Raw genomic sequence first — 25,551 nt, forward strand, 5'->3', positions numbered from 1 at the left:
TCTTTGTCATAAGTCATGTCATCCATTCTTGGTACATTTGCTTAGGATGAATACTTTCAAGTTAAGTTTACTAGAGGTATTCAATTCTTGACTCCATCAAAGCTTGGAGGAAAAATCTTGATTTATAAACCCATGAGAAAAGGATTACCCCAACAGCCGTCCTGGCTGTTGTTTGTCAAACCCTACAAAAAGATGGTTCAATGATTCTCAGCAGACAAGAATGAAATTGCTGACTTTATCCTTCAACCTGGAAAGCTAAGGTACAGAGATTACTCCTGGAGCATACATCCCACCATGACTCGATGATGTTTTTGAAGCATCCCTAATCTTCATAAATGCCTCCAACTGTGAAGCTGCCAAATGAGCGTAGCAAATAGGAGGCACAACCAATATGGCTGTAGTGCTCATTTGATACATGTAGGATAGAGAATGATCAAACTCTTGTAGATCATCAGCTGAAAACCCAGCCTGGTCTAAGAGAACATGATAGTGGGTCTGCCTCGTGATTCCAATCATTCCAGCATGGGTACCAAGGTAAAAATCATTGTTCTTTGGATGGCATACTTTGTTGTCAATGACAATACCATGTAGCACATTGTCAGGAGTCCCTGCTGAAAAAAAACTTGGTATGATGGTTTTTCGTACAATAATAACCACAATCTTTAGGGTTCCACTTCTCGCCAAGGAACTTGCAAGCCTCAATAACTTGATCAAAACTTGATTGAATTGAGACTCGCTAACCCTCTCCTTGAAAATAATGATTTGATCAGGTTTCCTCTTCTCTGAACTTGTATAGAAGTCTAAGAGAGCTTCCTTCATGATACCGTCATCAACTTTGTCAGAAACTGGTTTTGAAGAAAGAATCTATCATTTTAAGCTTGAGAGATCGTATGCGACTGATGCCCCATAGCTGAAAATCAATGGCCACCGCCTGGAGCTAACCATCGCAGCTATTGACGGCAGATCAGACTACTTAGGAAAGCCAAACAATGCACCCATTCCAAGGATGATGGTTGGAACCTTTGAAACAAATGGAATTGAAGGTGTTTGCCCCAGCGTAAGCATAGAGAGTAGGCGGTAGTTTCTTATGCCAATTTTTACCAGTCTCGGTCATCTTTTGTAATTTGTTTTTTTTCTTCTTTTTCTTTTCTTTTGGCAACCTTTGTTGTACTGTGGTATGGCGCATTATCTTTGAAAAGACTGTAAACTTTTGGCATTGCGCAGTTATATATAATAATTTTTCTTTTTTTTTTGAAATAGATGACTTTTGACTTTGTAATATTGGCATATGAAGCTATCTCCCCCTCTTAATGGAGTAGTTGACGTCTACAAAGATGAGTCATTGTCAGCTTGAAACTTTTGATGAGCTCGGGCCCATAACATACATGCCCCATAAGTTTTTACTCCTTTAAATTTGGCATTCATTGTAAAACTGATGCGATCCTTTTCCATGGTGGACCAACAGTGCCCCAAAACCTCATGTTTATCCTGGCAATTGCAAATCCTCCTGCATGCGTCTTTGGACCATATTTTTGAATTCCCATAATAGCCTCAACAAGGTCTTACTTTGTCTCCTCAGCTAATTCCAATTTTGCAATCTTTCCTTCCTCTAAGGCTATATTTCTTACCACCACTTCATGGGGTAAAAACCATTTTCAACAAATTCAGAAACAAGTCACAATTTCTATCACCTTCAAAGTACTGAGATTCCTCTAAACACATATCGCACTCAAAAGGAACTCTGAATCTATAGTATCGTTGCCCGTGTCATTGATATCTAGGGATCTATGATAGGCACACAAAAGAATATAAAATGAATAAATGAATTCAAAAATGACTATTTACATGAAATGAAAATTTATAAAGAATGTCAAAGGTCAAAAGAATCAGAATGAAAGAATATTTACTCGGATAAATAATAAAAGTATGTTTTATTGAAAATAAAAATGTCTGAACATGAGCCCACTTCTCAAAAGAAATCTCATTACTCCTAGGCTTTAGAGCAACAAGAGTGTTCTGAATATTACTCCGTAAAATTCCTAAAGATTATAGGAAGTTCTTCTGCAGTCCAATTGTTTAAAGAACTTCTTGGTTCGTAAGGGCGAATGCCCTCAAGGTTTCTTTGTTCAGTCCCTTCCTCATGTATGACATTGATGGGATTATTTTCATTTCCAAACACCCCATTCTCTGGGTAAGCTATCCCTCTTGACACAAAAGTCAGGGATATGTAAGGGAACGTCTCTTTTTCACTTAGCCGTGACCCTCTTCTCTCTCTCTCTCTCTTTTTCTTTCTTTTTTAATAACTTTAACTAATTATGGTCTTTTTATAATTTAAAGGCGATGTGATGTAATACAAATGCATGAATGCAAAAAGGTATCGATCTTGACTTAATTTCATTTAGAAAACTTTATTTAGAAAAAGAATATCTTTACATATGAATGGATTACAAATACGCCTTCGTCCCATGGCCTAAAGTTTTAACTCAACAAAGCTAACTCTTGACAATGATCTGACTGTGCTCAATGTATCAGCTTGTACCTTCATGGTCCGTTAATGGTCTACTACCATCCCGAATTTGAGCTATGGCTTCACCCATAAGATAATCCCTACATCTATGGACACCTCTTCCAATGTCTGTGAAGTTGTTCTGATTATCTTGAAAGAAAGATTGGCAAACAAGTGGGCATTCCTGCTTAACATGCTACTTTAAAATGATATCCAACACCTTTAGGATTTCTTGAGAACTTTCAGATTCCTGTCCACGCAAAGCATTTTGAAATGCTTAGATGGGTATCTTCTCAGTATAGTTAATCTCTACTTTAAAGGTCTTTTAAATGATATGGACTTCTTTAATCTCATTCTTTTGCGTCCATTTTGACATATCATCAGGGCTTGCATTTCCATTATCTCTGATAAGTGCAACATAGTGAACTCATGCTTGTTGTTTGGTTCTATAATAAATAAGCCTTTCACCATCATAGGCACAATTCTTTCCATCCAACTCACCTTTGTAGGTCCATGCATTCTGTCAATCACTTTTCTTCCAACACTCTTACCATCAACCATCTTCCTATGAAAGAGAAATGTTGTAATGGTGGAAATGTCCATCCATACTCTTCTTGTTCACCTTAAAATGATTGGTGAGTACATTACCTTTTTCCCTGCAGCACGCCTTGCCATAGAGTGTCGAACAATCTTCTTCGTATCTAATTCTGCTTTGATTGGAAACAACATTAAGACGCACTAGTGGCGAAAGAGGTAGAAATTCCAAGACTGCCCATTTTCCTTCCTGTTCTTTCCATTTTAGCTTACTCCCTCTCCCTATGACATTTATCAACTTCCTCACAAAAGTTGGAATACAGTTAGCCTTTGAGTAAACTTTATCAAATTGAATCATAGGACAATGCCACAAAATTGAATATTCCTCCACCACGGGTACCATATAGGCTTTTCCAAATGTAAAGCAACTATATACAAGATTCCAGTACTGAGTGATGGCCCGAAACAAATTCTCGTCTATTCCCAAGTCAAGCAAGTACTGCAAGTCCCCATGGTTGTTGTAGAACAACTGCTTGGCTTCGCTACCCCATTGATCCCATATTTCCTTTAACTCATGTTGATTATCCTGTGTGATACGAATGTAGTCTGACAGCTCTGACACATATCCCATGGCTAGACTATTTTCTTTTACTAACTGAGTTTGCTCTGACCATATATGGACATTAGCGTTGTCTTCCACTCTATCAAGAAGTTCGTTCTCCATAATAAAACTCTCTAACTTAGAAACTGACTGAAAATTGATACCTTTTAAATGCGAAATGATATGCAACAAAAGAAAGGAGATAGTTAGTATCACATGATAACAATAAACTCAAAGATAACCTGCAAGGGTAATAATTACGGTATAATTCTATCTAGGTTGAGCTCTTACGGTCCTTCTATATGTGGTTTAGTTCTAAAGTTGAGGTACCTGAACCAGCAGATTCCTCGATCCTCACCCATTATAGGCTCATTTGAATCGAGTTCGATTCGAGGGGACACATTTCCTATGGCTACAGAGATGAAAATCTCACGAAACCATAGGTACGGATGTATCCGAAAGTGATCCACTATCCTACACGAGGCGAAAACCTCACGAAGGCGTAGCTTCTCACTCCCACTTAAGGGTGTGACCACAACGGTCATGCAAATGCAATGCGTATTAGAATATAGCAACACATGCAATAACACAAACACATGTAATACAAAGAAGATTAAATTTTAAAATTTTTAATTTTCGACATTAAGACAAGAGATAATCAATTACACGCCCTGACTCTCTTATTAGTCCCCAGTGGAGTCGCCAAGCTGTCGAAACCATTTTCAAATCGAGTTTTGGAAAATGGGAATCGACTTTAAGAAAAATGAAAACAGGAGTCGCCACCAATCTTTTTAGGTGTGATTGGATCATCTTATAAAATGTTTTATTTTAAAATCATTAGTTTTGGTCTACGAAATCAGAAAATGGGTTCGGGAGCCGGTTACGTACGAGGAAGGGTTAGCACCCTCGTAACGCCCAAAAATTGGTACCTAATTGATTATCAAGTGTCTTTAATGTCGGAAATTCAAAAATTTTAAGATGCAATTCTCTTTAGAATATTTTGATTTTGAAAATTGAGATTCACTCGTATCAAAATATTGACACTAATTTAGCCCCCCTTTTTGAAATCCCTATCTCGAAACGACAAAATGCCACATCCAATAAGTTAGGACACAACGCTTTGAACTTCCAAGACAGTTGCTCGTATTTTGAAAACCTTAAAAAAAAATTAGAAGGGTACTTGACTATTCGAACTCAACGAGAAAAGTTGCAACCCAATAAGTTAAGGCACTACTTTTTCGAAGCTTCCAAACACCTAGCATTGCCTTTTTATTTTTGAAAACTTTGAAGTCTCGTTTTTAAAAGCGATGCATGAAGGAGCATATTAACATAATGAAACATAACATACAAGATAACATATTATAGAAATAGGTAAATAAAAGCATAATAACAATAACATAAATGTCATACATTAATTAATATACATATATATATATATATAAGAAATATAAAATATGGCAAATTTTAAATAAGTAAAATATACATAAAAAAACAACATATATTAAAGAAGAATAGATAAAATATATAAACATGTAATTCAACATATATTTAAACATATTAATAAGCGAGAAAATGATGCATGATGTATGATTGTATAAAAACAAAACAAGACAAACAAATACAATAATATATAAAAATAATAATAATAATAATATAGTAACATATGTTATCAAGCAATCAACACTTTATAAAATCATGGAAATAGCATTTAATACATGGACAATTTATAATATAAAAATATAAAAGGTTTAATAAAATAAAGTGAGTAATTTGGATATATGTGTATATAATTAAAATACAATTTAGAAATGGGTGATAATAATATATTATAGATAAACTTTAATTTTAAGATAAAATGATAAAAATATGATATTGTATTATATCAAATAATATAAACATTTAATAATACATAAAAATATAATATTTAATAGTGAATTTTAAAATAGATAATATATGATAGTATATAAAAATAATAATAAATGAAATTATTTATAATATATAATATAAAAATGTAAGTTTTAAAATAATGTATAATATAAATAAATAAATATATAAGATATATAAGTTAAAATATAATATATAATAATAATTTACAAATTTTGAAAATATAAATAATATAATAAATAATATATATAATAAATTAAAAATAAGTTTAAAAGTATATAAAAAAGGGGTGAAATTAAAAAAGGTTGAAAAACTAAGATAGACGAAGAATAAAATAAGAACAAACCAGAGAGAGTAAGAACGCAAGAGGGAGAGAAATTTGAGTGAATGCTCTCAAGAATTCTTATTGCTTCCCAAAACTCAAGTCCCTTTACAATGAAGGGAGAGGCCTCTATTTATAGTTGAGCCTCCCCAAATCCAACGGTACAGATCAATTACATCAACGGTTAAGATTAAATGATATCTACAAATTAAATCTCCAAGATTACAAAATCATATCTTCTAAGATTGTATATCATATCTAAGATTGCAATCATATCTAAGATTGTATCATATCTAAGATTGCATATCATTGAAGATTATATTTCCATATGAGTCAAGCTTGTAGATGGACCTTAAATCTTTTCAAGTAATAGGCCATTCCGATCGGGCCAAATTATATTTGTAATTCTGGACTGAACTTGGACTTCGTTTTTTTGGGGGTTTATTATTTTAAATACTGAAATGGGCCGGACAAAATTGAGTGTCTACATCAAATATGATATTTACAGAATGGTTAACTGAAAATTTCTTCCCAATTAGTTTCTTCAATGAACTGAATGATGTGAAACTATTGATGACTTTACTAGTCAATGGATTGGTAAATAAATTAAATATTTGAATATAGCTGTTATAAATAAGTATATTATAGTAAAATTTTTTGGGGATTTTATACGGGTATTTTATATGTACTGATATTTTCAGAGGTATATACAACTGTTCATGTTTGGATGCTATAATCAATATATAGAAAGGTTGGATAAATATGCTAATAGACAGAAATTATCACAAGTCTGATTGATTCACAAGTGGTACTACTCTATCTTTCTTTGGTTTTCCAAGCCAATATATGTGATAAAACACTTGATAATAAGATACATTTGATATTATCTTCTATTTCTGTTGGTAAAAGCTACGAGAGACAAATGTGAAATATTGAATTGAAAATAAAATTTGAGATGAAAGGATAGAGAATGGATATAAATAATAAACTAGGTAAATATGTGTAAAAAGAAACTATAAAATTATAGAAATAATGAAATTCATGATCAAAAGAAAACAAGGAAATTTCGAGGATGAAATTTATTTTAAGGGGGAGAGAAATGTAATACCCCGAAAATTTTTATAGTAAAATATTATCCGTGATATAGTAAAATAAGGAAATAAATTGACAAAAAGGGAAATTTTGAGTTATGTCAATATTGGGAAGTATATTATGACATATTGATTCAAGAAAGGATTAAATTGTAAAAGTGAGAAAATTTTTGTCGCCCAAGAGTAAATACTCAAAATTTGAAGGATTAAAGTGTAAATATGAAAAGTTGAAGCACTAATAGTGAAAATATTTTAAGGGTGGAATGATCTAGAAACCAAGGAAAATTGATGAATTAGGACCAAATTGAATAGGTGAAGAATTATGAGGGACTAAATTGTAATTTTACCAAATTAAGTGATGACTCAAGATTGGAATTTTAAAAGATCACAAAGGGCAAAATGGTCAATTGGAAGAGAGAGAAATCTAGAGACAATGATGATGTTGGAGATATTTTAGATAAATTAAATAAATAAATATTAGTTTATTAATACTTTAATTTGATTTTTAAATGATATTTTATTATTTTATTATTATTTTATTTAATATATATATATATATATATATATATGTAAGGAAAGAAAGGGGAGGATGATCACCATTCTCATGCAACTAACGTGAGAAGAAGAAGAAGAAAGAAAGTTTTCCTTTTCTTACAATTTAATCCTTCCTCCGAAAATTTATTATTTTCACCTAAAAATTGAAAGAATTTCCATAGCCATCAAGAGAGAAAGATAGCAAGGAGATGATGGGGAGCAAGAATATCAAGTTGGATTCAAGAAATAGAAGCTGGAGGAGAGAGAAAAATGAAGTTAAAGATTGAAGTTAATAAGAAAAGGTAAGTACATCAAGATTTCAATATGTTTTTAAGTTTGTTATTATTAACAAAGCATGGAAATAATGTTATAGTAGAGTTTTCTTACATAAGGTCCTTTGTTCTTGATATGTTAGTGAAGAGAAAATAAGAGAAAGTGATGAGAAATGGTGTAGAAAAAGAAAATAAGGGTGTTATAACATGGTAATTAATATCTTGCCCTAAAACAGTTATGGATAGCAGCAGTAGTCTAACTTTGAAAAATCACCAAAAATTGTAGAAATTGAATTATTGGATGAATAAAATATGAGATTAAATCTTATTGAGTCTAGTTTCTTATAGAAGAAGTAATGGATTTGTAAATCATGAAATATAATGAATTTTGTGAGACAAGGTTAGAATGAATTAGGGTTCCCCTATTCTGAATTTGGAAAATCATCAAATATTGGATAGAAATAATTAGGGGCTTAAATTTATATGTTTAGAATCTTGAATGAGTCTATTTTCAATATAAATAAACAGGAATACCATTCAAATTATGTACGAGGAGATAATTAATTTTTAGTAAAGAAAGGTTAGAACTGTCAGACAACAGAACAGGGGTAACTTTAAAGAATTAAGTGTACTTATTGGCTAAACCAAAAATTCTTAAAATTTTATGGAAAGAAGATATATGAGTCTAGTTTTAGGGAAAATTTTTGGATCTTAATTTTGAGCTCTATAGCTCCAGATATAAATAATTTAGTGACTATGACACAGATGGACAGCTTGAATATTCATAAAAGTAAATAAAAAAAATATAGATAATGTTACTTACAAGTGTGTTATATACATTAAGGATGTGGAATAGAGAGGAGGAGGAGGAAAACATATATGAGTATTCATTTAGCATGGCTAATTTGCATATTTTAGGCTCAGGGACTAAATTGAATAAAAGTAAAACTTTATGGGCAATTTTGTAAAAAATTTAGAAATGACGAAATTGCATGAAATGGATTATTTTATTATTTAAATTAAAAATTGAATAAAATTATTAATTTAGTTCAAGGCAGGGAAAACATGTTTTAGGGATTAAATTGAAAAGTGTTGAAATTATGGAAAATTATGATATTTTATAAAATTCATGGACTGTTATCAATATGTATGAGAATAATAGCTGAAAATAAGGATTAAATTGCAAGAATTTTATTTTCCTGACCCTAAGGATGAAATTATCGTTAATTAAAAGTTTAGGGGCAAAATGGTAATTTTGCCTAGAGCATTAATTAAATGCATTGGAATATGAAATGAATGAAAATGATGATCAAATTTATTTATAAAGATCCGGACGACTCAAATATGAGACTTGATCGTGGAAAAGAAAAGATATTGGATTAATAAAATTATAAACACAAACAAGTAATGAGGTAAGTTGGTGTAACTTGAATTGTATTTTAAATACTTGAAATATATGGTTATGTGATGAAAATATGATTTGAATGTTCAATTCATGATATTTGATGAAATATTGATAATACTCGATATAAATTGAAAATAAATCCCGGTTGAATGAAAGGAAAATTCGATGGATCTCAGAAAAGGAATTGACGGTAAAAAGGATCTAGCCTGGACGGGTGATCCTATTCTGATATAGCCCTCCCGAAGAATACATGTAAAATAGATTTAGCCCGGACGGGTAATCCAAACTAGGGTCTGAATTTAGCCTAGACTGGTAATTCAGATCCAAGCTCATTAGAGTAATTGTCGTTGCAGGGGATTTAGCCTGGACTAGTAATCCCGACAATACTCTATGAGTTTATATTACAGGGGATTTAGCCTGGACTTGTAGCACCCCAAACCCGGCCCAGACGTTATGACCGGATCCGACATGCCACATCGAAGCGTTCAAAACATTTTATTTTGTTGATCCAGAAAAACTTACTTAGTGTTTTAAAAGATAATTTCATTATATGTTAAAGTGAATGGAAGTCATGCACCGGTAGGAAACCGAGAAAAGAGGTGGTGAGTCCATCGGATCGCTTAAGTACCAAGCTCCTTCGGATCCAATCCTAGACATGCATACCGCCATTGCCACACCTTAACGTCATGGATATTTCTAGAAACCGATTTGATTAAGTCATTTTAGGAAAAGTGATTAATCTTGTAAAATACTTTCATTGCGGAAGCTTTGCTTGTTGTCGTGTTATTTTGAAATCAATTGTTATTTTTGAAAACGCGCTCTAAAGCTATCCAATTTCAACAGATTAAATATAAGTAATACCTATCTTAATAATACATATTAAAACCATCAAAAATAATTAAGCGGCCTTATTACATTTAAAACCCAAACCTCAACGTAAATAATAGGATGTCCAGTTCACGAAGAAAACCAAAATTTGAGCGGTGGCCACTCCGAATTCCCTCACAGCTCCAAGCCCACTATGGTTGGGGATTTCCTGCGTGGATGAAAATAAAAGGGTGAGTTTGGGGAAACTCAGTGTGTAAGGAAAACCCATTCAAAGCCCAAGTCAACTCAAGCCTATTGGGCCTAAGCCCATTCAGAATAATGATGGTCTTGGGCGAGCCCTTTCAGATTACAATAAACTGGGCCTTAGCCCCTTATTCAGATAACAGTGGTCCTGGGCCAGAGCCCTTTTCAGATTACAATAAACTGGGCCTTAGCCCCTTATTCAGATAACAGTATGGCCCATAGGCCCATTTCAAAATACATGCAACATCAGTAAACATATGCAAGCCCATTTGGGGAGACTACTCAACCCACCAACCACTACACTCCACCCGTACCAGCCATACACTCCATGTGGGGAATAGCTCAACCCACCCAGCCCAACACTCCACAGTTGCAGCCTTGCTGCTCAGTTAACAGTAAATTGAGGCAAAGCCTCCAATACATGGACAAGCCTGTAACACCCCGTACCCGAGACCGTTGCCGGAGTCGAACACGAGGTGTTAACGGACTTAATTCATTAATTAAACAGCTCATACAATTCATTTTAAAATTTCCAGACAAGCTGGCTAACTGCATTATAGTCGCTTTAAAAATCATATCTCGAGTTACGAAACTCGAAATCCAATTCCGTAAATTTTTCCTAAAACTAGACTCATATATGTATCTACTAATTTTTTTCTAGAATTTTTGGTTGGGCCAATTAGTACAGTTTATTAGTTAAAGTCTCCCCTGTTTCAGGGTTCAACTACTCTGACCTCTGTGTATTACGAATTAGATATCTCCCTGTACAGAGCTTCAATGACTATGCCGTTTGTCTCTAATAAAACTAGACTCAATAAGAAATCTGTACATATAAAGCATGACATCTAATTATATTTGTAGAATTTATGGTGAATTTCCAAAGTCAGAATAGGGGATCCAGAAATCGCTCTGGCCCTATTTCACAAAAATTTAAACATCTCATAAAATATAGCTCATATACCTGTTTCGCTTATTCCATATGAAAATAGACTCATCAAGCTTCGATTCCATAACTTATTCATTATTTAATTCCATTTCTACTATTTTTAGTGATTTTTCAAACTCACGTCACTGCTGCTGTCTGAATCTATTTTATGGTAAATTTTACCTATTTCATGGTTTCCATGGATTAGCTAGCAATTTGACATACATAATACCAAATATGATCATGATTAGCCATTCCAATGGCTAATCATTACCAAGCATTTCTATTTTCATACCACTCAATAACCATATCATAAGACCATATATACAAAATGATTATAATGCTATACATGCCATACTCAAAATATACAAGCCATTATGCCAAGATGGTATACGGATAGTGTGAGCGTGCCTCCGACCGTTTCGATTTCGAGCTGGCTTGTCAACACTACAAGGAATGAAAAGGAGGAGTAAGCATAAATGCTTAGTAAGCTCACATGCAAATAGCAAGTAACATAACCATATAACCAAACATAAAACATCATTTGCATAATCATCACCAAGACATTCATATCACCTTTTCATTTATCATCTTACCATATTGTTGTTATATCGAGTTTTCAACCCGAGGGTTAAGTACATACCTGTTCAAAGTATCCATTTCACAACACTTACCAATACGTCCCTTTCATCTTGAGTATTCCTCCATTTGAGTAGAACTTTACCCGTTGAACACATCGAATATAATTGGATACATGGATAACTTGCACATAAGTGCCATATATGCAATCAAGCAATCATGTAACCCGCCCATAAGCGAACTCGGACTCAACTCAATGAGCTCGGGCGTTCGCATCCATAAGTGAACTCGGACTCAACTCAACGAGCTCGGATGCCTAGTTACATCTCACAAACTCGGACTCAACTCAACGAGTTCGGACGCTCGCATCCATAAGTGAACTCGGACTCAACTCAACGAGTTCGGATGCCCAAATATCCCGGCGACATGTCACTTGTATCCTAATCCATTCCTAAGGTTCAATGGGACCTTTTTCCCAATCATGTGTCTCAACCATCTTCTATGGAATGCCGATCTGATACTCGGTAGTATTTCACATTTTCCAAGTATATCACATAATTTGACATATTATCAAACAATTATCACAAGTATAATATTTCATAATAATTATCATATCATTTAAAAAACATTAAAACATTTAAAATAATAACTATGTTACCAACATTTACATATGAACTTATCTCGTATGCTAAAATGGCTATTTTACCATTTCGTCCACAACTTGGTATTTTCCCCATTTTAGCCCGAATTTCAGTTTTCCTTGCTCTATCATTTAAAATATGGTCTAATTAGGACTCAAATTATTCAAATTGACCCAAAATCATATTTTGGAAAAATTACAATTTTGCCCTAAACTTTTGCATATTTACACTTTTGCCCCAAAGCTCGTAAATTAAAATTCAGCCTATTTTCTTATGTTTTATGACATGCTGATCATTTTTCCCTTCTATGGAAACATCAAACTCTCACTCTAACATGTACTTATGACTATTAGGTATTTTTACCGATTAAGCCCTTTTGCTCGTTTTCACTTAAAACCGAGTAGCACAAGTTGTCTAACATAATTTAAAACCTCATATTCTATCATAAAACACCAAAATACACAAATTTAACCTATGGGTATTTTTCCAAATATAAACCCTAGGTTAAATTATTGCTAGCATAAGCTAAAGCGAGCTCAAGGGACTCCAAAAACGTAAAAATCATTAAAAACGAGGCTAGAACGGACTTACAATCGAGCTTGGAAGCTTGAAAAAACCTAGCCATGGTTTCTCCTTGCTATATTCGGCCATGGGGTTGAAGATGAGCAAAATTGGCTTTTAATTTTGTATTTTAATTCATTTTACCCATAAATGACCAAAATGCCCTTACTACTAAACTTTCCAAAAATTCCATCCATGTCCAATTTTTGTCCATAGACTTAGAAATTGGTAAAATTACTCTTTAAGGACCTCTAATTAATAATCTAATTCAATTTTATGCAAAATACTTCTAGAACACAAGTTTTGCAATTTATTCAATTTAGTCCCAAATTTCAAATTAAGCACTTTATGCATAAAATTTCTTCACGAAATTTTCACACAATTATGCAATCATATCATAGACCTTAAAATAATCATAAAATAATTATTTCTATCTCAGATTTTGTGGTCACGAAACCACTATTCGACTAGGCCCAAAATCGGGATATTACAACTCTCCCCCTTCGTGGATTTTCGTCCCGAAAATCTTACCGAAAAAGTGGTCTTCACTTTTAATCTCATATTTGGTGCGAAGAACTTGCACTTAGACTGTACCTCCAATACATCTCTTCAATTTCTCATATGATCTAAAAGCTTACGATCTCAACTCTCAACTGTTCTTAAATTTTCAACCCTTCTCAATTTCCCATGATATCATGACATAAAACCGGATCTCAACTTGATTTAATGGAGACCGAATTCCAAGAAATCCAACAATCAAAGAGTCCTGAAATTCCATGAATCGATGAGTAGGAATTCATTCAATGAGATGTGATTTATAGATCTCGCCAAACATTTAACAATAGGATACATCACATTTTCCTCTTTCCGCCATAGAAATAATTCGATATGGCCTCAAGAATAATCCTTCTCATTTCCATCCCAATATCAACATTGACAAGGATAATTTTGATAGATCCCAATGCTCACTTTAACCCCTTTAACAACTCCGATTTTATGTAACATCGGATGCTCTAAACTATCACATTACCTCACCTGTCTTGAAACACATCACAATTCATACAACAATACATTCTTGAAAGTCGAAGTCTTTGCTCAATGTAGACTAGTCTAGTTCAGACGCTTCGGTTAGCAATATTCTCATCTATCCGAACTCTGTCAACATGTAATAAACTTTTCAGCTTTCACAAGATGGAAACCTTATCATTCGTAGTGACTTAAACTAATATTCAACTCTTTCTAATAAATATACACTTCTCGTTCAAACTATTTACTCTTTTATCCATACAAAATGAAATTCTATTATCAGACTTGGGAAAAATAATCCTGACATAATTGTCACATGAAATCTTTCAAATAAATAATTTACCATACCGACTAAAACTCGCGCTTTTATCACCTATGCCTTTACTGATGTCAAATCCTTACACATAAATTAGAAAAAATCCCAATACTAAAATCACCACATTACCAAGATCAAATTAGAAGTATAGTCATATTTGACATGATTATCACGAGCTGAAGAACGTACTTCGAACATGAGTCATAATTGACAAATTATGGAACAAAGATAACAAGAAAACCGAATAAAGAAATCCAAGATAGAGAAATCCAGAATAAAGGAATCCAGAATAAAGAAACCCAAGATACGATACTATACCGGAGAATCAAAAACCAAACTCATAGAGAAAATACAGAATACCCCGATAATTCTTCAAAGAAAGAAAGTCCAGAAGAAAACATCATTTAATCCCACTATAATCAAATATAACAAGATCAATATATCTTCCCATACATATATATCAGATGAAGCATCAAGTAGAAGAAACATAATCATAATATCATATGTATTCTCTCATCAATTCTTATCAGACAAAATGAAATAGAATACCCGATGAAATAGAGCAATATAAATTATAAACCAGTCAGACTACCAATGCTTTCATCCAACACCAGGATTCAAAGACATTCCCATATAACAAGAATTTCTTCAGAAGATCAATAGCCATAGAAATATTTCTGAGAACGGGTAAACACATAGAACATCTCAAAAGAGACTGCTAAATCTATCCAGTCATAACTGTCACACTCAGATAGTTCACATTTCAATTATCATTTCCCCAACTAGTTCTGAATAAATTTCGATTTACAGTTTTCTCGACCTTGCACCTGAGTAATTCGATTTACCAAGGAGAATCCCTTTTCTAACTGGGACAGTGCATAATTCCAATAATCTTTACGTCAATCCGATACATTACTGGCTCTGACTTTACTTATGAGCTCATTTTCAATCTCTGATCATACTTATAATTATTCTATCACTGAACTCTTTGGGTTCTCAACCGAAAACTTATTCAATACAAATCGCATGAAATTCCATTATAAGTACCACTTTGGCAAGGGGGAGGGGTTGTAGGACCTCTAACTCGACTTTCTTATACATACACATATGACACAACTCCCATCATCATAGCAACATCATCAAAATCATGTCATTCATTCATGTTGGCTTACACCAATTTTCCTATTGTCTCATTTAGACAATATACTTATGCATACATTCTATGTTTTCTAGATAGCTTTACTTATCCATTCATTTAATTAAATTAATTCATGCTCATGACATCATATAAGGCCAAACAAACATAGATATTTGCATCACAATCACAACTTTCATTTCGTGCATCATCATGTACATATCATTACAATCATATAATTCAGTCCAATAATTTAACATAGATAAATTCATTTCATTATAATCCTTTATCTCATAAAAAATTGTATATCATTAACATTCATCAACATTCAACGTCCAATCAAGACAAGGACATTTTCATTCGTATCATGATATTATGACCTTTATTCATACCTCTACAACTTTCTATTTATTCCGTTCATCTTATCAAGTAAGCCACATACACTACATCGTATGAGCATTAAGCAAATATGGATATTTATCACAACATGAACTTTCATCTCACATATTATCACATATGTATCATAAACTTTTATTCATACTTTTCTGAACCGAGACTTATCATAATCATAACTTTACTCAAATACCTTCGCATAACATTGAACATGGTCAGCACATTTCGGTTAGAGAGTACCTGTCTAAATAAGGCGGTACTCATACGCGTCGGAAGACATCACACTATTACAGATCAGTGGCATGTATAGCTAAACTTTTACACATGCTAGGTTAGTCCGAGAACCGACTAAACCTGCTCTGATACCACTAAATGTAACACCCCGTACCCGAGACCGTTGCCGGAGTCGAACACGAGGTGTTAACGGACTTAATTCATTAATTAAACAGCTCATACAATTCATTTTAAAATTTCCAGACAAGCTGGCTAACTGCATTACAGTCGCTTTAAAAATCATATCTCGAGTTACAGAACTCGAAATCCAATTCCGTAAATTTTTCCTGAAACTAGACTCATATATGTATCTACTAATTTTTTTCTAGAATTTTTAGTTTGGCCAATTAGTACAGTTTATTAGTTAAAGTCTCCCCTGTTTCAGGGTTCAACTACTCTGACCTCTGTGTATTACGAATTAGATATCTCCCTGTACAGAGCTTCAATGACTATTCCGTTTGTCTCTAATAAAACTAGACTCAATAAGAAATCTGTACATATAAAGTATGACATCTAATTATATTTGTAGAATTTATGGTGAATTTCCAAAGTCAAAACAGGGGATCCAGAAATCGCTCTGGCCCTGTTTCACAAAAATTTAAACATCTCATAAAATATAGCTCATATACCTGTTTCGCTTATTCCATATGAAAATAGACTCATCAAGCTTCGATTCCATAACTTATTCATTATTTAATTCCATTTCTACTATTTTTAGTGATTTTTCAAACTCACGTCACTGCTGCTGTCTGAATCTATTTTATGGTAAATTTTACCTATTTCATGGTTTCCATGGATTAGCTAGCAATTTGACATACATAATACCAAATATGATCATGATTAGCCATTCCAATGGCTAATCATTACCAAGCATTTCTATTTTCATACCACTCAATAACCATATCATAAGACCATATATACAAAATGATTATAATGCTATACATGCCATACTCAAAATATACAAGCCATTATGCCAAGATGGTATACGGATAGTGTGAGCGTGCCTCCGACCGTTTCGATTTCGAGCTGGCTTGTCAACACTACAAGGAATGAAAAGGAGGGAGTAAGCATAAATGCTTAGTAAGCTCACATGCAAATAGCAAGTAACATAACCATATAACCAAACATAAAACATCATTTGCATAATCATCACCAAGACATTCATATCACCTTTTCATTTATCATCTTACCATATTGTTGTTATATCGAGTTTTCAACCCGAGGGTTAAGTACATACCTGTTCAAAGTATCCATTTCACAACACTTACCAATACGTCCCTTTCATCTTGAGTATTCCTCCATTTGAGTAGAACTTTACCCGTTGAACACATCGGAATATAATTCGGATACATGGATAACTTGCACATAAGTGCCATATATGCAATCAAGCAATCATGTAACCCGCCCATAAGCGAACTCGGACTCAACTCAACGAGCTCGGGCGTTCGCATCCATAAGTGAACTCGGACTCAACTCAACGAGCTCGGATGCCTAGTTACATCTCACGAACTCGGACTCAACTCAACGAGTTCGGACGCTCGCATCCATAAGTGAACTCGGACTCAACTCAACGAGTTCGGATGCCCAAATATCCCGGCGACATGTCACTTGTATCCTAATCCATTCCTAAGGTTCAACGGACCTTTTTCCCAATCATGTGTCTCAACCATCTTCTACGGAATGCCGATCTGATACTCGGTAGTATTTCACATTTTCCAAGTATATCACATAATTTGACATATTATCAAACAATTATCACAAGTATAATATTTCATAATAATTATCATATCATTTAAAAAACATTAAAACATTTAAAATAATAACTATGTTACCAACATTTACATATGAACTTACCTCGTATGCCAAAATGGCTATTTTTACCATTTCGTCCACAACTTGGTATTTTCCCCATTTTAGCCCAATTTCAGTTTTCCTTGCTCTATCATTTAAAATATAGTCTAATTAGGACTCAAATTATTCAAATTGACCCAAAATCATATTTTGGAAAAATTACAATTTGCCCCTAAACTTTTGCATATTTACACTTTTGCCCCAAAGCTCGTAAATTAAAATTCAGCCTATTTTCTTATGTTTTATGACATGCTGATCATTTTTCCTTCTATGGCAACATCAAACTCTCACTCTAACATGTACTTATGACTATTAGGTATTTTTACCGATTAAGCCCTTTGCTCGTTTTCACTTAAAACCGAGTAGCACAAGTTGTCTAACATAATTTAAAACCTCATATTCTATCATAAAACACAAAATACACAAATTTAACCTATGGGTATTTTTCCAAATATAAACCCTAGGTTAAATTATTGCTAGCATAAGCTAAATCGAGCTAGGGACTCCAAAACGTAAAAATCATTAAAAGCGAGGCTAGAACGGACTTACAATCGAGCTTGGAAGCTTGAAAACCCTAGCCATGGTTTCTCCTTGCTATATTCGGCCATGGGGTTGAAGATGAGCAAAATTGGCTTTAATTTTGTATTTTAATTCATTTTACCCATAAATGACCAAAATGCCCTTACTACTAAACTTTCCAAAATTTCCATCCATGTCCAATTTTTGTCCATAGACTTAGAAATTGCTAAAATTACTCTTTAAGGACCTCTAATTAATAATCTAATTCAATTTTATGCAAAATACTTCTAGAACACAAGTTTTGCAATTTATTCAATTTAGTCCCAAATTTCAAATTAAGCACTTTATGCATAAAATTTCTTCACGAAATTTTCACACAATCATGCAATCATATCATAGACCTTAAAATAATCATAAAATAATTATTTCTATCTCAGATTTTGTGGTCACGAAACCACTATTCCGACTAGGCCCAAAATCAGGATATTACAAAGCCACTTTCAGTACTTCCTCCGTCAATATCCAGTCCCATGCATCAGATAATAACAACATGGCATGAAGTAAATAACAACAGTCAAACATGCATTTAGGTCAATTTAACCCTAAGGGTATTTCGGTAATTTATCTACTAAGGGTAAAACTGTAAATTTTCCATTTTTACAGGTATTTCAGTAATTTATCTATTTTAGGGTTTTTCATGCATATTCCTACTTTTTACGTACTACGAGAATCACGCATCGAGGGTTCTTACGAATTGGGCCGTTGGCCCATCATTCCAATTTTGGCCCATTAAGCCCAAAAATATCGAGGCACAAAAATCATGCACTTTGCAGTCCAAATTTTGCAGCTTACCAAAAACATTAATCGATTTACCTCACGAGCATTCGCACACTCGTAAATCTACAAAATACCGGTTTTCGGCATTTCGACTTTTCGACTTTTGCCGATCCAGACTAAGAAAGAGGGTGTTAGTTACACACCTATTTGCGACGATATCTTGTGAAATCCACACGAACCGCCTACAATTGGATTACTAACACGTTAATCTAACTATTCAAATACGAACTACCTATTAACCCCTTACAATATTCGGCCAACCACACCTACAGATCATAGTAAGCTTATAAGAAATCAATAAGCAACTCATTAACAAATTTTTGTCAATGTTTACCACATAATAATAATTTCACTGCAAGCTGTCTTCCTGAGCAACAGTCACTAAATCATGTATAACTAAAGCTACGAAACTCCAAATCAAGTGCCGTTAATTTTCCCTGAAAATAGACTCATATATCTTATATCCATAAAATTTTAAGAATTTTTGGTTTGGCCAATCAATACCAGATTTTTCTCAAAGTTTCGCATGTTTCACTGTTTGACTAATCTGACCACTCTTCATTACGAATCAAATTTCTCATTGTACAGAATTCAAAATATGTTCTCGTTTATTCCATTTGAAACTAGACTCAACAAGCTTTAATTACATAATTTATTCAGCTTCTAATTCATCTCTCACAATTTATGGTTATTTTCCAAAGTCACATTACTGCTGCTGTCCCAAGCAGATTTATTACCAAATTCACTCTTTCACACCTAACTTGCATGCTTGTTATTTAAACATGTATATCACCAATCAATCATCACATATCTATGATTTTACTTAAGTATAATCTCCATTTCATCATTTTAAAGCACAACATGTTAGCCAATTTTTCCCCTTAGCATCTAAGGCACATGCATGCTCATTTGTTTGGCTCAACTTCACCTATCTTCCATTTTTCATCAAAAGAACATGAAACAACAACCATTTCCTTCATTTTAATTCATGACTAAATGCTCACAACACAACTAAAAATCAAAATATGCTTCAAGAGTTAAGGTAGAATCAAGAAGAACTCATGAACCTCAAAATAGAAACAAGGTACCAAGAACTTACCTTCAATTTTCCTCCTCCTAATGACCGAATACTCAAGAGCTTTCTCCTCTCCTTTCTCTTCTCTAACTTTCAGCTATGATGAACAAAGATGGACAAAACTTTGTTCTTTTCACCCTTTTTTCTTTTAATAAAACTTCATATTTCATCCATTTAATTCTTTAATACAAAAGACATGAAATTCTTATCATGAAACATTTACCTAACCCATTATCATGAAACATTTACCTAACCCATTATCATGGAACATTTACCTAACCTATTATCATGGAACATTTACCTAACCTATTATCAATTTGTATCAATTTGTACCATAAATTATGGATATCAAGTGCACATTTTGTCTACAACAACATGATGGCTGGCCACTTCATGTAAAATGGGAGGTTTGTCATGCAAATCCTCCTATTTTGCACTCCTATTTATTTGGCCACTTCAATTTAGCCTATAGCATTTTCAAACATTTTCACATAGGTCCTATTTCATAATTTCACTCCCTTTTTCTTATGGAACAAAAATTAACTAAAATTACCGGGTTCTATCTTAAGCTTGGGCCTTCTAGAGGCCCACTAACATAATTAAACCTATGCCAACATTCACAGGATTCCCGAAAATTGGGGCGTTACAGGACTGGTAGTCCCACTGTAAGAATGAGGTTCGCGGGAGTGTGCTTTCTGATATGAAATGTGTAAGACCATGGTTGAAAGATACCATGGCAGCCTGATATGAAATGTGTAAGACCATGGTTGAAAGATACCATGGCAACCTGATATGAAATGTGTAAGACCATGGTTGAAAGATACCATGGCAACATGACAGAAAATGAGTAAGACCATAGTTGAAAGACACTATGGCATCATGTCAAAGATAAATAAGACCGTGGATGGGAGACGCTATGACATCTGTTGAACAATTGATATTCAGGTAATATGTATCAGATGACGGATGGTTATATGAAATAATTATGAAGATAGATAAACAAAATAAGTATAAGTACATGGAATATAATTTATGTTAAGTTTGATATAAGCTATTACCGGAATAAATATACATAAAATATATGAAAATGATGGAGCATGAAATATTGATATAATGAAATGAATGATATATGCTTATGAAGAAACGGTAAGAGAATGATATGTTTCATGACATGTACATATATGATTATCTTTGATATGTTGATACAAGGAAATTATGTAAGTAAAGACAATTATTAAACTCAAGTGTGACATGTCGAGAAAATAAGTATATCAATGTTGAATTTATATGAAATATGTGCAAGTATACTAACAATGATGTGGCTTGACGCTTAGGCAAAGGTCAAGCTATTGATTGAATGGTAACATGTTTAATTGTAAGAAGCATTGAAATGGTAAGTACTTGGATGAAAATAAAATTTAAGATTTTGCGAAATTTTTTTATGATCCCGATTTAATTCCGGTTGGTTTTTAATGTATGTTTGAGGCTTCGAGGGCCCAATAAAGAGATGTTATGATTATTTTCAAAATATGAATAATAAATGACTCAGAATTATCTGAAAATGTTCAGTAAACTCCGGTAATGCCTCGTACCTATTCCGGCAATAGATACGGGTAGGGGTGTTACAATATTACCAGTCATATCAGTTCAATATACAAATAATACAAAAATACTAATTCTAAAAAAAATTATAAATAACATATTGTCTCATATATAGGTTATTGTGGCTCAAAATAGAGATTAAAATCACTTAGGAACTTATTCGAAAACTCATATGATTTCTATTAAAATTCTAAAAATTTTCAATTATGAAATAGTACCACACGCCCGTGTGAATTGGGGACACGCCCATGTGTCTCCATGACAAGCCCGTGTTGTCACCCCGTGTGACTCACACGACTTGGACACACCCATGTCCTTTACCCGTATACTCCTCTGACTTAATGCTCATGAAAAAATTGGTTTCACACGGCCAAGTCACACGTCCGTGTGCTCAGCCTGTGTGGAATTATTTTCAATACGAACATAGTGCAGTTTTTACACAGCCAAGTGCATGCTCGTGTGCTATAGCCGTGCACTTCATACGGTCGAGATACATGCCCGTGTATCTACTCGTATGGCCATACCTGAGCATTCAATTTTACAACATTTTAGGTGTAGGGGACACACAGCCTAACAACATGCCCATGTGCAAGTTGTGTGTCTCACACGGTCTGATCCCACGCCAGTGTGCCAGGTCGTGTGGACTCAAAATGAACCTTATAGTTCAAGTTTACCAACCCTTCAAACATTGAATAATAATCAATTTAAAATCCAATCTTTCAACCAGTTCAAAACACATTCAAATGGCTAATTTAAACATCCAACCAATACACATTAATTGTTACTACCATTTATATCAACAAAACTTTATAATATTATGCTAATTAAACTTATATATATTTACAAATACTCAAAATATGCATGTTCCATACTATCATCAGTATTTTATGGAAACATTCTCACTAACATACCAAAATGATCACATTGACAACCTAGGTACATGCCATTTCTTAAAATAAGATACATCACTAAGTATTTGAGTTCAGGAGTTGGCTTGGATGCTGAGACGTTAGTCACTTACCTAACCTGCGCACGGAAACAAACCGTACGCTGAGTATATACTCAGTGGTATTTCTATAAACTAATACTTAAATGATACATCTATACTTAATTCATAAATTCTAACAAATAAGTATATCATGAATTTTCAATCATTTCTCTTCATTTCATATTAACATTTATCAATAGAATTAAAACTAGTAAGATTTTCAATTCAGTCAATATCATTCAGTCTTTAGTACAGTAATTTAACCCTATTAACATAACTCGAACCTGCACGGATATATGGATCCAACCCACACACCAGTATAGCACATAGTGATTCATCAGCTGAAGCCGGAATAAATAGTAATAGTAATAGTACGATACAGAGTACCTAATTGAAATTAATCCGGAACAATAACAGTAACAGTACGACACATGAGGTGCTTTATTGATTCAAGGTCGAATATCCCTGAACATTTCCAATCCTATGGCATGCCAATTATATCAGACTAGACCGACACTGTTAATAGGGTTTTTCAGTTATTTTTCAATTTAAACATTCACATTTCAAATCAGTACAGTAAGATAACGATACTTACCTTATCTTTATTTTCTATACAATTTAAATAATAAATACAATAAATAACTATTAAGTTCGGTCTGTAGAAATACAAACCGTAATTCTTGAATTACTCTTCGCCCACCTTCTCTTTTCCTTTCTTTGTCGATGTTTCCGGTACTACGTTAGCTACAAAAAATTAAACAATTAAAAATTATCAATGTACCGTTTAACATTATACATTTCAATTTCTACATAGCTTTTATCTAATGTAACACCCCAAACCCGGCCTAGAAGTTAGGCCCGAATCTGGCGTGTCACATTGAAGTGTTTTTCAAAAACCATGTTCTCATTGAAAACCCTACTTACAACTTAAAACTTCTGGCCATTTTAAAACTTGTGAAAACCTCAGTTTACATTGGTTTATTAAAAGTCATTCTCTTGTAAAACATTATTACCTTTAAAACTTTATTTGCTACGGAAGCTTTATTTAAACAATTGCGGAAATGTGATATTTTGAAAAACAATTATTGTTTTGGAAAAATCGTGCTCTACTCCAGCAATTATAAAACAATATATAAAATTCCAAATTTAGAACCAGAAGTTAAAATCAGCCTTATTACAACCCAGATCAAATATAAGTACTTGTAAGTAGATAACTTAAAAGAAAATCGGAAACAATAGCAGTTGTGTGGCCATCTCCGAGTCCCTCGCAGCACCGATCCTCCTAATGCTGGGGATTACCTGCACAGTTAATTAACGGGGTGAGTTTAAGAAAACTCAGTGTGTAATCCCCTGGCATCCAAACAGTAAGTCAAAAATAGAATTTAGAATCAAAATAATTAGTTACCTCCTGTGGTTGCTACGAATCCAGCAAACCTGGATCCTGCTCATCGTACTATGTACGATTATACCAAGGTCACTCTAACTGGGGCTGAATCAAGTATTGTGAGACCCACCATTGCTACGAATAACTTCGAACTGAAGTTGAACACTATTCAGATGATCCAACAGTTTGGTTAGTTCGATGGTTTACAAGACGAAGATCCAAATACTTATTTGGCTAATTTCTTGGAAGTCTACGATATTTTCAAGATAAATGGTGTTTTTGATGATGCTATTAGTTTACAATTTTTCCCTTTCTCGTTGAGGAATAAAGCTAAACAGTGGTTGAACTCCCTACTACAAGGTTCTATCACTACATGAGATCAAATGACTGAGAAATTTTTATTGAAGTATTTCCCACCAGCTAAAATAGCTAAGCTGAGGAATGATATCTCTTGCTTCGTGTTGATTGACTTAGAGACTCTATATGATATATGGGAGAGGTATAAGGATTTATTGAGAAGGTACCCTCACCATGGGTTACCTCTATGGTTATAAGTTCAAACCTTCTACAACGGTTTGAACCCCTCAACTAGGCAATTGATCGATGTAGTCGCTGGCGGTACTCTGAATAGTAAAACACCTAAAGCAGCTTATGAATTTATAGAGAAGATGACATTGAATAATTATCAGTGGCAAGTAATGAGGACGAAGCTTAATAGAGTAGCCAATGTTTTTAATGTAGATGCAATCACCATGTTATCAAATCAAGTAGAACAATTAAATAAGTATATTGATGGGTTACGTGTTTCTACGTAGGTACATCTGGTGATGCAATACGATGCAAATGGAGGATGAATGAGCAATCCAAAATATTTACCCTACGATCCTAGCACAGAGAATGAGCAAATCAACTATATGGGTAATAATTCTAGACATCAGAATAATCCTTACTGTAATACTTATATTGTAGGTTGGAGGAACCATCCCAATTTCTCTTGGGGTGGTCAGGGAAATCAAATACCACAACCTTCTCTAGGCTTCCAACCACCTTACCAACAAGAGAGAAAGCCGAATCTTGAGGAGATGTTGACGAAGTTTATTTCAGTATCAGAAACCCGCTTCCAAAACTCCGAAACAACACTTAAAAATCAACAAGCATTGATTCAAGGGCTTGAGAACCAAATCGGTCAACTTACGAAGTAGATTTCAGAATGACCAAAAGGTAGC

At 33.6% G+C, this 25,551-nt stretch overlaps 1 non-coding gene and 1 pseudogene across 1 annotated transcript; both read right to left on the reverse strand.

The window, feature by feature from the left end:
- Positions 1–243: 243 nt before the first annotated feature.
- LOC108460121 (protein argonaute 4A-like) lies at positions 244–3,235 on the reverse strand (annotated as a pseudogene).
- Positions 3,236–24,756: 21,521 nt separating this feature from the next.
- Positions 24,757–24,863, reverse strand: LOC128292407 (small nucleolar RNA R71). Its single transcript, XR_008282392.1, has one exon. It is a non-coding gene; the product is annotated as a small nucleolar RNA R71 (small nucleolar RNA).
- Positions 24,864–25,551: the final 688 nt, after the last annotated feature.

Source organism: Gossypium arboreum, chromosome 4, assembly GCF_025698485.1.
Source record: "Gossypium arboreum isolate Shixiya-1 chromosome 4, ASM2569848v2, whole genome shotgun sequence".
Lineage (NCBI taxonomy): Eukaryota > Viridiplantae > Streptophyta > Magnoliopsida > Malvales > Malvaceae > Gossypium > Gossypium arboreum.